The sequence below is a fragment of the Papio anubis genome, chromosome 1, assembly GCF_008728515.1.
Source record: "Papio anubis isolate 15944 chromosome 1, Panubis1.0, whole genome shotgun sequence".
Taxonomy (NCBI): domain Eukaryota; kingdom Metazoa; phylum Chordata; class Mammalia; order Primates; family Cercopithecidae; genus Papio; species Papio anubis.
Genome location: NC_044976.1, coordinates 184,755,669 through 184,771,287, shown reverse-complemented (window position 1 = coordinate 184,771,287; position 15,619 = coordinate 184,755,669). Strand labels below are relative to the sequence as shown.

Sequence of the window (15,619 nt, the reverse complement as noted above, 5' to 3'; positions counted from 1 at the left end):
TCTGAGGGGATGAATAAAGAAAATTTCTAAATTTCTAAAATTTCTAAATTTTCTTTATTCATTCAGAACTTACAGCTACTTGATGCAATTTAGCTAATCTCCATGTGTACTTCTTAAACATTCATTAAATCTCTGCATACTTTTTTTCTAGTTCTTTACAAAATAATCTCTGATGTTGCTTTCCATTTAAGGAAACTAAATTGAAAGACTCCTCTCCCTTTCTGACTATATATTTATCTTCTTCATACTTCCCCCACCACACGACATAGCATGGATCTCCCAAGTTCCTTCCACAGCTCCAGTCCCCAGCTCTTCCCTTGAATTGGATTTCTCTTCAACTATTACTCTCTTTCCCATGCTCTTGCCAAAATCTAGTTTAGTACACTAGTTAGTGGGACATATTTCAGTTTTGTACCCTCATGAGGACATCATAAATACATACTTCACACTTCAATGTAAAGTTAATATTTTCTTCCCTTCTCATTTCCTCCCTTTTCCCTGCACCTCCCTCTCTTTTTTCCTCCCTCCCTCTCTCTCAATTCACAGGCCCAGTAACAGCACCTGCTTCACAGAAACAAGGCTGGTCCTGTTCTGATTTCTCTAGTCTTCCTTTAAAAACTAAACGGAGATGCACAGTCCCTCTTCCTGACACACACAGAAGTGAAAGAAGACACAGAGGGAAAACACCACAGGCAAAACAATTCCCTTTTTTGGAAGGACATTTTTAAAACTTAATCTCTCCCCAGAAACCTGAAGTTCTCCTCTTTGCCTTTGTCCTTACAGTCCTGGTGTGGGGACAGAATGTTTCCTGATTTAGCTGTCCTGGCCTCTAAATCTCTTTCACTCTCTAGCCATCTTACTGGGTTCTTGCTCTCTTTTACCTCTCTCCCCCCTTGGATCTCGTGTGTGTGTGTGTGTCTGTCTGTGTGTACTATTTCTCACTTGGGGGCTCATTTCTAATTAAGTAATCCAAGAGGCTAAAAAATGCACAAAACAACCAAATAAAACCTCAAATTAGATGGGAAATGGCTCAGATGGGTCCCAGTCTCTGGGAGTTCTAGTTAAGCAAGCAAACAAAATGGGCTGGGACAAATGATTATTGTAACTCAGGAAGATTAGAAGAAAATGTAATTAGCTCCCCAGCTACTTCTTGTTCCCCAGCCTTCTTAGAGTGTCGAACACCCTACCCGTGAATGCACCCAAGGCTTCCTTATCCACACCAAAAAGTCCCCACTGCAACGCTGGGAGGGTTAACAGAGCTGCTACCCCAGCCTGCCAGCTCACCAAAGGAGACAGCGGTGAAGCTCAGAGCCCGCCCCCTGCCAAGCCGCCCAGCCAATGGGCACCTGTGGGGAGTGTGGCGCTGTGTCCCATTGGCTGCCAACCTACGTGCATAAGAAAGAAAGAGAGAGGCAGGCAGGGCAGCATTGTTATCTTAAGACACTCATCTGGTGTCTGAGTCTGCAGGTGACACTGCTTAGGTACAGAGCGTGGAGTCGGAGCGGGGACGCGCCGGGCTGCAGCTCTGAGATGCAATCCGCCTGCCTTGCAAGCTGCTCGCCGCTGCGCTGGCAGCGCCTACGCTGAGCTCGGAGGATCTCGTTAGGACTTGCCCAGGGATGTGCACCTGCCGTGCGCTCCGAGGTCAGGGGCAGGTCTGCAGGCAGCCAAGGGAGCGGTGAAGCCGGAAGACCTGTCTCTGCCCATGTGCAAGTCTGTGATTTCGGGTGAGAGAGCTGGTGGGTGAGTCTCTTTAGAGTTGGAAAGAAGGCAAAATCTTGGGTTTCTCCTCGGCGGAGGGACAGGGGGACTCCCCCAGTTGGGTCTTGCACTTTCCTTACCTCTCCCACCCCGCGTGCGCCGCGGTTCAGTGCCCAAGCCCCACTTCAAAGATGCTCTGGGAGACCAGGATCCTGGCTGCTCAGCGGGAAGGCAGCAGGCAAGTGGTCTAACGTTGGCGGCGGTGGCAGCGGCGGCGGCACCGACAGTAAAGCGGGGAGCAAGAGAATTTGAAAAGAGACATCCGCTCCCTCTCACACGCTGAGGGGGAGGCATTCGCGTTTCCCCAAATGAGAAAGAGCCACAAGAAATCATGAAGTAAAAACTTTGGAAAGCTGCCACTGGAGATGTTGCACAAAAACCTGGAATCTTTTAGGAGTCTCCTCCCTGTCGTTGAAGGTTTGGGGAGCAGCTGATACAGCAAGGAGGGCTCTTGCAAGGATTCAAGGTAACAGTGCAGGGTTTCGGTGATTTTTCTCCCCTTTTTCATTGTCCTTTTTGGTGTGTCCATTGGTAAAGGGACCATTTGGCTCTCAAACAACCCTCTTGCCCTAGTGCCTGGCAGTTGCAGGCAGAGGGAATGATGACACCTCTCTTAGTTGCTGTCTTGTGGAGCTGAGCAATGGACTTTGGGGTTGAGCGAGAGATCGCTCTGGTATTGCCTCCTGGTGTTGCATGGCTGTCACAGGGTTTGGGCACCCTGCCTGACCTATATTGCTTTTGCCTGGTTTAAGTCCTCAAAGTTAGTGCAACTCCTATTAGCTTCAGAAAATGCAATAGGGCTGCATAATTGCAGAAGATGATGAGGACTTTTGCCTGCCCAGCTGACGCTGAGAGGTTCATTATGTTTGGGAAGGACCCCAAAGAGCGGAGGTTATAATGCACGATATCTATATAATCGTGCTCATAGAGCCCTATGGCATGTTTCCCATGCGCATGCAGTCAGGAAAATAAAATTCCAAACAGTGAACCCTGTAGGTTGCAAATAGTCTCCCCAGAGTGGTGGCAGAAGCCCCATTGATTGAGTTGAGCCTGGCAGAGCACTGGAGACACTAGGGAAGACACTGATGTGCTGAAAGGTGGGATGTGCTGATATCATCTAGCAGATCTCTCTCTCTGTTTCTGTGATCATCTGGGTACACTGTCGAATGCTGCCTGTGGTGTGTGTGTATGTGTGCTTGTGCTCACAGCTGTATGCAGGAAGCAGGCTGCCCACAGAAGAACCAAGCATGTGCAGCACCCTGCCCAAACCACGGATGCCTGGAGTGTTCCTGCCTAGTAGGAACATGAACTTGTGAGCTGTTTTTCCAGCCCAGAGGACTTTTCTCCTCGCCAGGCAGTCCCTCTGCATGGTACATATTTATCCAGGGTATATAGACCTAAGCCAAATATTAACTAATATTCAAGCGAATGCACTGTAACGTGATTGAACAGACCCCTCTGTAAAGAACTGTGTGTGTGCTCTTTGCAGCCCTGGGAGCAGGGTGCTAGGAGCAGAAACAAATGTTTTGTTAGAAGGATAACAATTATAAAAGTCCAAGCTTATAGTTGGGTAATCTGGGCCTTATTCAGCAGGGACAGTGTTATATCAGCATAGACCAATCAGAGGGATAAAAGGTAGAGTGTAAGTCAAGTATTTCTGCCTCTGTCCTTCTCCAGACATGTGCATGTTGAAGTGACTCTCTCTGACCATGCTAGCTAAAATACATGCAATGCCAGTATTAACCAAGCAACTAAAGTATTTTACCAAATCCCCTGGGGGGCAGTCTGATGACATCAGACAACAGCAAAGTGATGCTGGAGTTTGTGTGCTTTCCCTCCTGACTCACACAGTTGTGTGTATGTTATTTGTTTAAGGCATGACCCCCTGGAGTCCTCCTTCACCCAGAATAAGTTGTTTTGCAGCACTGAGGGCATGACCAAGAAATGCTGCTACAATGATCCTGTCTTATCAATATCAGAGCTGCTGCCTACTCTAGGAAAAGATGCATGCCTTGCTTTTTTGAGAAGGATATGATTTGAAAAGGCACAGAGCATGTATATTGTGAAATGTTTGAGAGAAAGGAAGCAAATGTCACACCATAGTCTCCCCTTCTGGAGGTCAGCTGGCTCCAAAGTGTTTGACAGCTGGGCTGCAGCCATGGAGAAGACAAAGCATTCTTGACTCTTACTTCCCCTCTTCACCAAAAATGGAGCTGGCTTTGTCTCCTAGAATGGAGTGATGTGTGCTGCAGTGTGGGCACAAGAAAGGAGGTGAGAAAAAAACGGCTGGGGAAGGAGGAAGGTTCCTGCTCTGTCAGCATGGGGCTGGTCTCGAAGATGGGGAGCATCTTCTCTTTTTGGCCCTCAAAGTTATCTTCTAGGTGCTCCTTTCTGGCCTCCTGACAGGTTGTTTACTGAGCAAGGCCAAAGGGCAAAGAACAACCCTGCGTCATCACCTTCTCCTGATCCCCTTTCCCAAGACACAGGCTAGCCACTGGGGAGTATCGCAGAAAAATGATACACTCCTTTGAGGCACTGCTCTGAAATCCCTCCCCAACTCACAAACAAGAGGTAATCTGGAGGGACTTGAGACATCTGCGTGGGCACTTTCTGCTGACTGGGATGCTTAGTTGAGGTTTCCTGGTTAGTGTTTTGTTTTCCCCACTGCGCAGTGTATTTTTGGCGATTCGACTCTTTCTCTTAAATAATAAGACCTTGCATACATTTTATGATGGCATCTTCTTCCGAAGGGCTGAGAGCACTTTACAGAGCTCATTTAATTAATCCTCACACAGCTTATTGTCTCATTTATCTTTGATTACCCTAAGAAGTAAAGCTAAAATGATTTCAACCCCCTTCTTGGAAAAGAGAGGGCAGAGAACCTCAGAAAGAGGAACTGCTTTATGCAGGGTCACCCAGCACTTAAGGGACACTATGGAATGGGATCCGAGTCTCATCACTCTGGAACCAACCCCAGACTCCATGGGCTTCTTCTAAGGAATAGTTTGATTTTAGCAATTATAATCTGAATTAGTTGTTCTGTACTTTATAAGGATGGAGATTTACAATGACACAGGGTTTCTCCTCTGGGACTAACTTAAAAGCCGTGAAGAATAAAAGTCTTATAGGCCTTTGCCCTTGCCTTCAGTGATCTTGCAGTCTAGTTAGGAAACTAGGCTCACATCTGACAAAAGGGAAATGACAACGTAGGTTCTAAACAGCAATTCAGTACCAGAGAATTCACAAGGCCGAACTAGTTCATCTGTGATTGATATGTACAGATAGTGAGAACTATCAGTATTCAAAGGAAGGAGAATTTGAGTTGAGCCATGAAGGATGGGGTGGGATTTGTTTGGATAGAAAGAATGAGGGAAAGGGTTCTAACTGACAGAAATAATAACTGCAGCACTGTTGGGAAGGTTGGAAACTTCGAGGCTTGCTTGATTCCTTGGGCCACCTCTTTTCTTGCATTCTGGAAATACTATACACCTGGTTAAATTATTATTATTATTATTATTATTATTATTATTATTTGAGATGGAGTCTCGTTCTGTCACCCAGGCTGGAGTACAGTGGCGCGATCTCGGCTCACTACAAGCTCCACCTCTCAGCTTCACGCCATTCTCCTGCCTCAGTCTCCCGAGTGGCTGGGACTACAGGCACCACCATGCCCAGCTGATTTTTTGTATTTTTAGCAGAGACGAGGTTTCACCGTGTTAGCCAGGATGATCTCAATCTCCTGACCTCATGATCTGCCCACCTTGGACTCCCAAAGTGCTGGGATTACAGGCGTGATGGTTAAATTATTTTAAACATATATTGGTCTACAGGAAGTTGCCCTAGAACCTAGGCAGGGTGCTCTGGAATGCTGGGCATCTAATTAGACGTTGAAAATTGCCTGGCCTTCCACCCATCCTCAAGTCTAATCTATATATTGTGGGAAAAGTATTGCTCAACCTCAGAGAGCTTATAAATATCATATCAAAAAACCTGAATGAGGATATTGTGGACAAGCAAGCAAATTTTAAGAGAACACACACACAAAATTCTCATATTTTAGAATCAGAATCTCCTAAGAGAGAGCCTTGATTTTCCTCCATTTCCTATTTCTCCACCCAAATGTTCCTCCTGGGGTTTTCTTAGAGCTGGCAAAATGCCAAACCCCTTAGGCATTTATCACTGAGAGGAGATTTTCAATCTTAAGATTCTTGAGCATGCCCATGCACATAACCTCTTGTCTCCCCTTCTCTCTCCCTTTTAATAAAACATACGCTGTAGCAGTCACTAAGGAGGAGACCACGGAAAAGCAGGGAGGGGTGGGATGCAGTGTTGCCTGAAGCTGTACCACAGGGTACTGTGCTTGCTCAGCTGGGCAGGACGGGGAGAGCCAGCTGGCCAGCCTGGGCAATGCCAAGGAAGGGCCCACCAGGAGAGAGCTGTGACCAGCCAGCCACACACATTTGCTCCCACAGTGGGCATCTCTCCCAGAGGAAAGGTCAAGGCAAAGCACAGGGCCTGCGAGAGGACTGGTAACACAATCACGCTGGTCATTGGTCTTCACAAGGTTTGGGACGTTTTTCAGGCTGCAGGTCACCGATGGCTTGGGTGGCCCCATTCCAATATAGAAGAAGTTCCCACTGAGCATGAAAGTGGAAAGGATTACCTAAAGTCACTCCATAATTGCTCCCAGGTCAAAAGTAAAACTCCCAAGAACCCAGTCTGTTTGGTTGCTTAGCCCTAGGAGTTTATTCAGGGAACAGGTCTCAAAGGACATTACTTTCCCTTGAAAATCCTTCCCTGAAACTTGCTGTCACCCTTGTTTCCTGTGTTAAATGACTGTGCAGCTGGACTGTGGGCATGATGCCTTTTCTCTTTACTATTCAGAAGCATCCACTGCTATATTTGGGGGCTGAGTAGAGATCCGGGCCCAAGGGCATGTGGTTAAGAGTTGTGAATTAAAGTCTCTTCTATCTAGAAAGGAAGAGACAGACAGCTGAATTATGCTTCAAACTGGGGGCTACGGTAAACCAGTCTCGTCTGACCAATTAGGATGCAGGTCAGCCCCTCTTTAAATTGTCACTCTGTCATGGAGAGAGAAGTAAAGTTGAGTAGCATTAACACAGCATGGAATCATCAACAGCCAGTCCCATTATTCCTCTTACTGAGGCTCACATGAAATGCAAACATTTCTGGAATTCTGGATTGGGCAAAGGGAGAAGACAATTTGGTACTTTACAGGACTAAGCTCTAGGCACTTGCCAATATGATAGCATATTGGCAACATGTGGGTCTTGAGCACTTGAAATGTATGCTGTAAATATAAAATAGGCATTGGGTTTGGAATACTTGATTTGAAAAGAAAAGCAATGTAAAATATCTCATCAATATTTTAAATCTTCATTACATGTTAAAAAGATAATATTCTGAATATATTGAGTTAAATCAAATATATAAACATTAGTTTTACCCATTTCTTTTTTACTTTTTAATGTGGCTACTAGAAAAGTTAAAATTATGTAAGTGGCTGGCATTATTATTATTATTATTATTGGACAGTGTTAGCAAAGGCCTTGCAAAGTAGTGACAGGTTAATGGGGAAAAGGCGCAGAGGCAGGAAATAGGAGGAGTTAGAGACATTAAAAAGAGAAAGAACATGGAGGGAGGGGTCAGGAGCAGCCCAGAGCGAGCCTTAAGGCATGTATTTCTAAAATTTCAAGTCAAGAAGGGCACAAATAGCATAGACCAACCTATATTTATTTGAAGATGGACCTTGTTAACTGTAATTAAGCCCACCCAAAGCCTTTGGGAAGCATTGCAGCTCTCAGCTCACATACAAAGAATGAACCGGTGGGTGGCTTGGTAATTTTATCTTAATATTTTCGAGTTTTTGAATGACAGTAGAAATAGCCAAGTAACTAATCTTTAGGGTCTTACTCCAAAGTGTGAGGACACAATAGTGGGATCAGCTGGGTATGTCTGTCTTTCAAATTCCCTCCTTTCTTCTCATCTCTACCACATTATGATCATTCCTTGTGAGAGATTTTTGTTTTCATATCAGATATGTTGATAGTGTGGTGGGGAGAAAGAAAGGCGCGGCCATGCATTAAAGATTATTTTGTGAAATAATTAGCTGGGTGTGGTGGTGCAAGTCTGTAATTCCAGCCGCTTGGGAGACTGAGGCAGGAGAATTACTTGAACTCAGGAGGTAGAGGTTGCAGTGAGCTGAGATTGCGCCACTGCACTCCTGCCTGAGCAACAGAGCAAGACTCTTTCTAAACCAAACAAAACAACAACAAGAACAAAATTTGTGGACCAAGAAGAAGAATGGGAAGAAGACACAATAATCGAATTTTTAAAAATTACAGATTTGAATATTTTAACTCATTCGTTGTCATTATTGTCATTCACTGCAATAAGTTTGGCCACAACTTGAACTCATATTTGCTTATCATTCTATAGTTCACAAAAGGTTTTCACAAGCTTTTTCTCACTTGATTCTCATTCAAAGTTTTTCATAACCTGCCCCAAATTACCTTTGTTACTGTATTTTCTAATCCTTCTCTATTTACTTCATTCAATCTTGCTTAATCAAACTACTCTACTTACTGTTCGTACACGTTAACCACATAAAAGAGGGAGTATTACCTCTTTTATTTTCAGTTTTATCATCTATAAAAGTAAAAAATAATAATGCTAGATCTCTCAATGGGTTATTCTAAATGTTAAGTAAGATAAAATAGGTAAGGTGCCAAACATAGTTTCAGGTACATTGTAGATACTCAACAAATGTTAACACTCTTTCTTACTAAAGGCCTTCACTTTGACATTACCAAGATTAAAATTCAAAGCTAAACTCAGTATGCACCAGTTCACATCCCAAACTATTCCTTTCCCCAAATTCCTGCTTTGGTTAAAGGTACCAAAATCCACCTGACTTCCAGAGGGATAATGAAGAAATGTAAATTGTCCTGGGCTCTGCTTTCTCTCACACTGCCCCTACATGCAATGAATCCTCTAGGCTTGACAGGGTCAACCGCGTAATGATTTCTCAAAGCCATCCTCTCCTCCTCACCCCTCCTGCCACTCTCTGATGCCAGGCTCTCATCCTTCTCTCCAGCATCTTCCCAGGACTTGATCTCTGTATCTCTTCCCTTGAAGGCTAGCCAGTCCAGTCTCTTCCCTGCAGCCAGGAGGATCTTTCAAAACGGTAAATTTGACCATGCTTTTCCTCTTACTGTAATTCTCCAGCGACTCCCCACTACTGTCAGAATAACAAGTTGCTTAGCATAACAAACAGGAGCTCCTTCATGAGCTGGTCCAATAACCTCTCTGTGCATCTTTCCTACATCCTGCTTCTCACAGCAGCCACTTCAAACGCCAGGCAACTCCCTCAGCACTCTGGAACCTTAGAGGTCTTGAATTGTTTTCATGCAGAATCTTCCCCTGTCCTATTCTCTGCTTCTTGAAGGGTTACTGAGCTTCAAGACTCTGTAAATAGTATCCCTCTGTGAAGTCTTCTCTGAGTCTCTGGGACAGAATTAATTGCCTCCCCCTCTAGACTCCTACACATCTTGTTCAAATTCTGTTTTTGCTCTGTACTCACCACACCATTCTGACTTGTTGATATGGCCATCTCCTGCACCAAGCAGCAGGGCTGGGATCGAGACTCTAAGACATACTTCTCTGAAAATATTTATTGAGTATATTATTAAGAGTGTGTAGTGCTGGGTCATATTCCTAGGCATTGAGGATTCAGCAAACAGCAACACAGATAAAAGATCTGCCCTCAAGTTGCGTCCATTCTAGACAGAAGATATGATTATAGTCATGATAATCATGGTTATTATGGACATTGCCGATAATAGCTAACACTTTAATAGTACTTAAGTGTCAGGCAGACACCGTACTAAAGTTTTACACAAATAAACTCATTTGATCCTGTAAGGTAAGTAGGTTTGTTATTTTATAGATGATGAGTTGAAAGCCCAGAGAGGTTAAGTAACTTGCCCAAGGCCACACAGCTAGTAACTAGGGGAGCTGGCATTCTAATCAACTTTAGACCCCGAGTCCACATTCTTTATTACTATGGTATCCAGAAAAATAACAATATAAACAAATAAATAATTTCAAGTGCTGATAATGAAGAAGATAAAATAGAGTATTGTCAGAGAGAGTGACTGAGGCATTGGTCAGGGAAAGTCTCTTAGAGAAAGTAACATTCAAATTGAGGTGTAATTTGTCAATTGAGAAAAGGAGAAATTCTAGAGTTGGATCTGGGAATCTAAAGAGGAGAAAAATTGTTTCTTCTATGTAACCAAGACACTAGCTGCTGTGATGTTTACCTCTCACTGCTAGAGGTACCACACTCAAGCCTGGATGGTCTTGGGGTACAGCAAATAGCCCAAATGTTCCCAAACCTATCCCCTATAAATCTGCTTGTCCCTCCTGTTCTTTTGGGTTAAGACATATCTCAGAAGGTGTCCAGTATGGGGCATCCTACAAGGGTGGGAAGCATGGTACACACACACTCTCTCACACACATACACCTGTTTTGCTGAACCACTTTATTTCACTTCTCTCCTGTGAACAACGTGTCACTCAGAACCTTAGCAAAGTGACAGACAGAGGCAGAGCAAAAGGACTGGGGACAACCCAGAGGCATGAGTAAAAGGGGAAAAGACAATTATTTTTTAACAAGATGGGAAGTGAATTGAACTGGAGGGAGAAATAGGAATTTGATCAAGGAAGGGTGTGTGGAGGGGGTTGATTCTGAGATGCTGGCAGTGTTCTGTTTCTTGACCTGAGGGCAGGTTTGCTCTACAATTTTATATCTACACACACACATCTATACACACATACATACATATGTATTCACATACACGCACACCCCGTATATACACAAGCATGCATCTATACCTTCTGAATGAATATCTCTTATAATAAAAGGTTAAAGAAATTATTTGGTGAGCAGATGAAATGGGTGGGACAAGTTCATACATATTTAATATACTCCCAATGCCTATTTTATGATAAAAATTGTACTAGGTTCATTTTTACTTATATTATCTCATTTAATTTTTATTACAACCTTATGAAGTAAGTGTCATTTCTGTTTTGCATATGGAAACTGAGGAAGGCAAAGGATAGAGGAGCAACCAACATTCAGACTCTGGGCTTTTGCCCCTGCACCATGCCCTCTGCCTTCCACCCTGGGTGGCTCTGAGGGTCAATGGGGTGGGTGACTTTTGGGTGAAACAAACCTGGGCATCAATCTGGTCATGGTCACTTACCCACTGTGTGACCTCAGCTATGTGTGACCTGTACCAGCCTCAGTATCCCCACCTAGCAAAATGGATATTACACCTTACGTTGCGCAAAAACTGTAAAGATTAAAGACAATGATTGACAAATAGCAGAGTTGAGCATCCTTAAGCTTGAAGGAAAAGGTTTCCCTGAATTATACAAGGACACATTCACAGTGGTTTTCATCTCTCAAAAAAGCAGTGGAAGACTTTAATCAATAAACCCTTACCTAGAAGTCCAATATATAAAGCAGATAAAAGGGCAGCTCTCTGGTTGGAGCAGGCCTAGGGGGTCTGGAGCTCTGCCACCTGTTTCTTCTCTTTCCTCATCCACAGGTGTTCGCCAGGGCAACTCCTTGGAACCTAAAGGTATTCAAAACACATTGAAAACCGCTGCAGAAGTCCTTTGAAAAGCAAAACTTGTGATTCATTTAAAATCACAGATAATATATTAAAACTGATTTTAAAATATAAGACTTTCACTAACCCAGAAACATCTGCGAAGTTCTGTGAGACTAGGACCAATCACTGTTGTTCTCCCTTGTTCTCAGTAATTGAAAATGCAAGGAGTTCAATGTCTATGAATAAGCACCTGCTGTGTGCCAGGCACTGTACTGGATGCTGAGAGTATGCACTGTAAGATCTCTTTCAAGTCTAACAACTCTCTATGAAGTAGATACTATTATTCTCGTTTTGAAGATGAAAAAATAAAATTGGTACAGAGAGGTTAAGTCAATTACCCAAGATCTCACACCTGGTGAGTAGTGGGGTTGGGATTCAAACCCGCGTTGCAGGATGAATTAGAAAGCCAGAATTCTGCCATCAACTCCTGCAGCCTCTTCAACAGTGGATTGGGAGGAATGGTGCATCGCTCAAAGTTTCGTACTTTTTCCAAGTACTCCTCAGTTGTGATTTTCTTTTTCTTCTGTTTTCATTAGGGCACCCAGGTCTCCCAGAACGAAGGCAGCGGTCCTCCCTCGCGGGGAGCCCCAGCCCAGGGAGGGCAGAGCATCAGGCCCAGCTGCAGCCGGGAGCTGGTGACTGGGGCCTGCCCTGTCGCTCACTCGGCTTCATGCCCCATCCCCACCACGAGGCTGCCGGGCTGAGAGCGCGGAGACTCCTGCTGAGCTGTAGTCTGGCAGCTCCGGGGACTGAGTTTACTGGAAGAGTGTGAAGTGGGGATGCAGAGGGAAGCCCTTGAAATCCCCTTGAGACATAGAAATACCTAAGGGAGGACTGTGGGGGCAGCTAACGTCTGCCTCCCCCTCACTCGGTGTTCAGCCATTTATCAATACGTCGTTAGGCAGGAGCAGGGGCAGGTGGCTGACTGGTGTGCCGGCGGGTGGCGGGGTCTTGGGAGGCGCCCTGCACGCGCCTCTTCTTTCTGAAATCTCCGACCTTTGGGATTTGAGCCGCGAGGGACGGCGGAGCAAGGGCAGCCTCCTCCGGAAGCCTCGGGGCACTAGAGACCCCTAGAGGCGAAAAGCTGTGTTACAAGCCCCTGGCAGCGGAGGCGCAGGCGAGATTCTTGCCCCGGAGGTTGCCGAGGAGTGACCGGTACCTTTCCTAAAACCCTTACCTGTAAGTACACTCCCGCAAGCTCGAAAGGGACAGCAGGGGACCCGTGTGTGTGTGCGCGTGTGCGGAAAAGGAGTGGGGAGGGACAGTTACATTTGCAGAAGCAATCCTGTCTGGAACTAAGCTGATTAGCCCTGGTCCCGTCCCTCCCTCCCTGCCCCACCCCTCCCATCCTCCCTTAGCTACCCGCCGGCGCCTCACTCAGACCCTACAGCAATCCAGAGACTGCCCTCCTTGGCAACTCCCCACCACCTCCATCAAGATAATATCCTTCCCCCAGGGCCCTTCACACCTCTCAGTAACCTGATCAACTAATTTGTGTTAAGGTATTAATGACTAATAATGATTTAATGTGCTGCCCTCCCAATTAACACTGGAGCATTTCAAAAGAGAAATTTACAGATTTTAACCCAAGTGAGACATGGTGCTTTTCCTTTTTGAGAGGAATGGTAGGCCCTTCAAAACGAACGATACAGACAGCTGCCGATTCTTTAGATTGTTTATATACGCTGCATCACTCCTGAGCTTAGCAATGTTTGGAGGCTTTATGCAGAGGCTCAAGCAGAATTTCCCAAAGAGGGCTGCTCTGATCTACAACCCTTACAGAACGCGCCAGTACAGCCTTAATGAAGAGAAGAAACCAGGTGCCTCAATACCGTGTCTTTAGAAGTTTCGATGGTTTTTTTTGCTCCCACATGTGACAACATAGTCATTGAGAGAAGATACTCAGGCATGGTGAACTTGGGTTCAAGTCTTTAGCAGGCTCTGCTATGTACCATGTATTTGATCTTGCCAAATTACTTTACTACATTAGCTTCAGGGTGCACATCTGTGAAATGGATGTGGTACAACTCACTTCACAGGGTTAGAGTATGAAATGAAATAATGCAGAATTAGCACTCATCAAGTCTGATATATAGAGTTCTCCATAAATGACAGTTCTTTTTATTAAACTTAGTGTTTTTTTGTTTTTAATTTTTGCCCTGTCTCAAACTCTCAGTGCAGGGCAGCATGTAAATGCTGTATTTATTTATTATTTAAAAGCAGGGTGAAGCAATCCAGCCTTCTAGGTGTGGTTGGTTTGGTAATGAACTAGATTTCTTTCCAGGTGACGGCAGTGTATGAGCTTTTTTTGATTGATTGATTGATTATTTTTCTGCTTGTTTTCTTTAAATGTATCTCACAAATGCAGTGAGCAAAATGGATTTGGCAGTGACTTTAAAAGACTTAATGTATTTTGGAAAGAAAAAAAAAAGCCACAACAAAAACTGGTTTGTTTTTGTGATATATGGTTCATGTGATATGACAAAAATCCATTTGTATGCTTAGGAAAATTGGCTAATTTTAAAACAGTTGACACATGCCATATGCATATAGAGTAATGATGGATTTTGCTCAGGCAAACAACAGAAGAACACAGGACCAGCAATATCTTTGTTAGGGCTTTAGTTGGTTAAATTCTTATTTGATGGGCAGATCTGCCCCATGTAGGAGAGGAGAGTGACAGGAAAAAATGGACTCATCATGGCCTCAGGTGATGGAATCAGATATTTGATCACAGAGATACTAAGCTTAGGACACAGACACTGTGTTTTCATTAAATCAGTGAGAAGAAACTTGGGAATGTACCAATGTAGCAAGCTTATGTTCAAGAAAGCAAACAGTTTATGAAGATATTTTCTGGATAAAAGGCGTGGATGGTGCAAAGGATACTGAACTGGTGAGCCATCATGTTAAACTTTCCCTGGTCATTCTTCCTGTTGGAGACATGAATAATTTTTGAACTTCAAATACTGTTTATAATGTGCTTTGGGTTCCTCTGGTTTACAGTTCTACATAAATCACACTGAAAAGGGAATCCCACATATTTTCGATTACTGCTAGTTAGGGAAAAGAGACTGCATATGAAAGTAAGGTGCTACAAAGATGGCACATTCAATGAGAAATAATTATGAAACCTTTTTTTAAGGAAGAGACAAGTGCTCTATTTTCTTTGTTTCCTTCCACTTTCAGTTCCCCCTACACATCAACCAGATACCCAGCTCCTTATAGGCCAGTGGTATGTAATCTACTCGACTCAAAAAAGCATTTGGCTTTTACTTTATTTTACTTTATTTCTTTCAAGGCATGATTTAATTAGTGACTACGGAGAAAAAAAGCTGAACAGCTTAGAGGAGGTTTATGGTTAGGTTTGTAGGACTCAGCAATTTGACATTCTAATCCTGTTATTTCTCACCTTAAACTGAACAGAGTCAGCAGGGTTTTTTCCCCATAATTCATCCAGTTATTAGGTCTCCTCTCCCCGCTTACTCTTCACCCTCATCCTTTGCTTCATCTGATTTTTTTGTGTATGCAGTCCTCTACTACATGGTTCTCCCCAGCCCCACCCCAACTCTCAGGATAGCAACAAACAAACAAAACCAATATCTTGATGGCTCATTCATGACTGAGCCATCTAGAAGATAAATTCTTTCTCTCCCTACTCTGATTCCTAGAATGAGCCATCTATCTCTCACGTGAACTTGACTTCTAAGATGACTGCAGCCTAGGTCCTACAATGATGCAAAGAGGCCAAGTACTGTCTGCTTCCCTTTTTAATTATAAACTGTAAACATTTTGAAGGTAGAGCCTGAGTCTTTTTTTTTTTCTTTAACCATTTTTTCCCCCAGCTCCCTGGCTCAATACTGAGCACAGGGATGACGTTTATGTTTATGCAGTTAAAAATAAAACAACAAAAACCCCAATACCTCATCAGCTACCCCACCATACCCATTTTCATTAAGATATGGGTTACTAGAAAGTTAACAAAACTATCTTTCCTGTTAAGGATAGTGTTCAGGATTTCAAATGTATACATTGCAAAATTAGGGATGTGTTTCCTTTAAGGCAGTGGTTCTCAAAATGCAATGTGCACCTGGGGAGCTTATTAAAATGCAGAATCCCCAGCCCCTCCTCCATAGAATCTGATTCTGTAGGTC

General features: G+C 43.9%; 1 protein-coding gene across 2 annotated transcripts in view; it reads left to right on the top strand.

The window, feature by feature from the left end:
* The first annotated feature begins 1,378 nt into the window (after positions 1-1,378).
* BRINP2 (BMP/retinoic acid inducible neural specific 2) overlaps positions 1,379-15,619 on the top strand; it is a 109,767-nt gene continuing 95,526 nt past the window's right edge. The window contains exon 1 of one of the 2 annotated variants that reach the window (XM_003893615.5): positions 1,379-2,227. The gene's annotated coding sequence lies outside the window, so the exon portion shown is untranslated. The remainder of the gene's footprint in view (positions 2,228-15,619) is intronic. The other variant, XM_009195086.4, reaches the window with a different exon arrangement.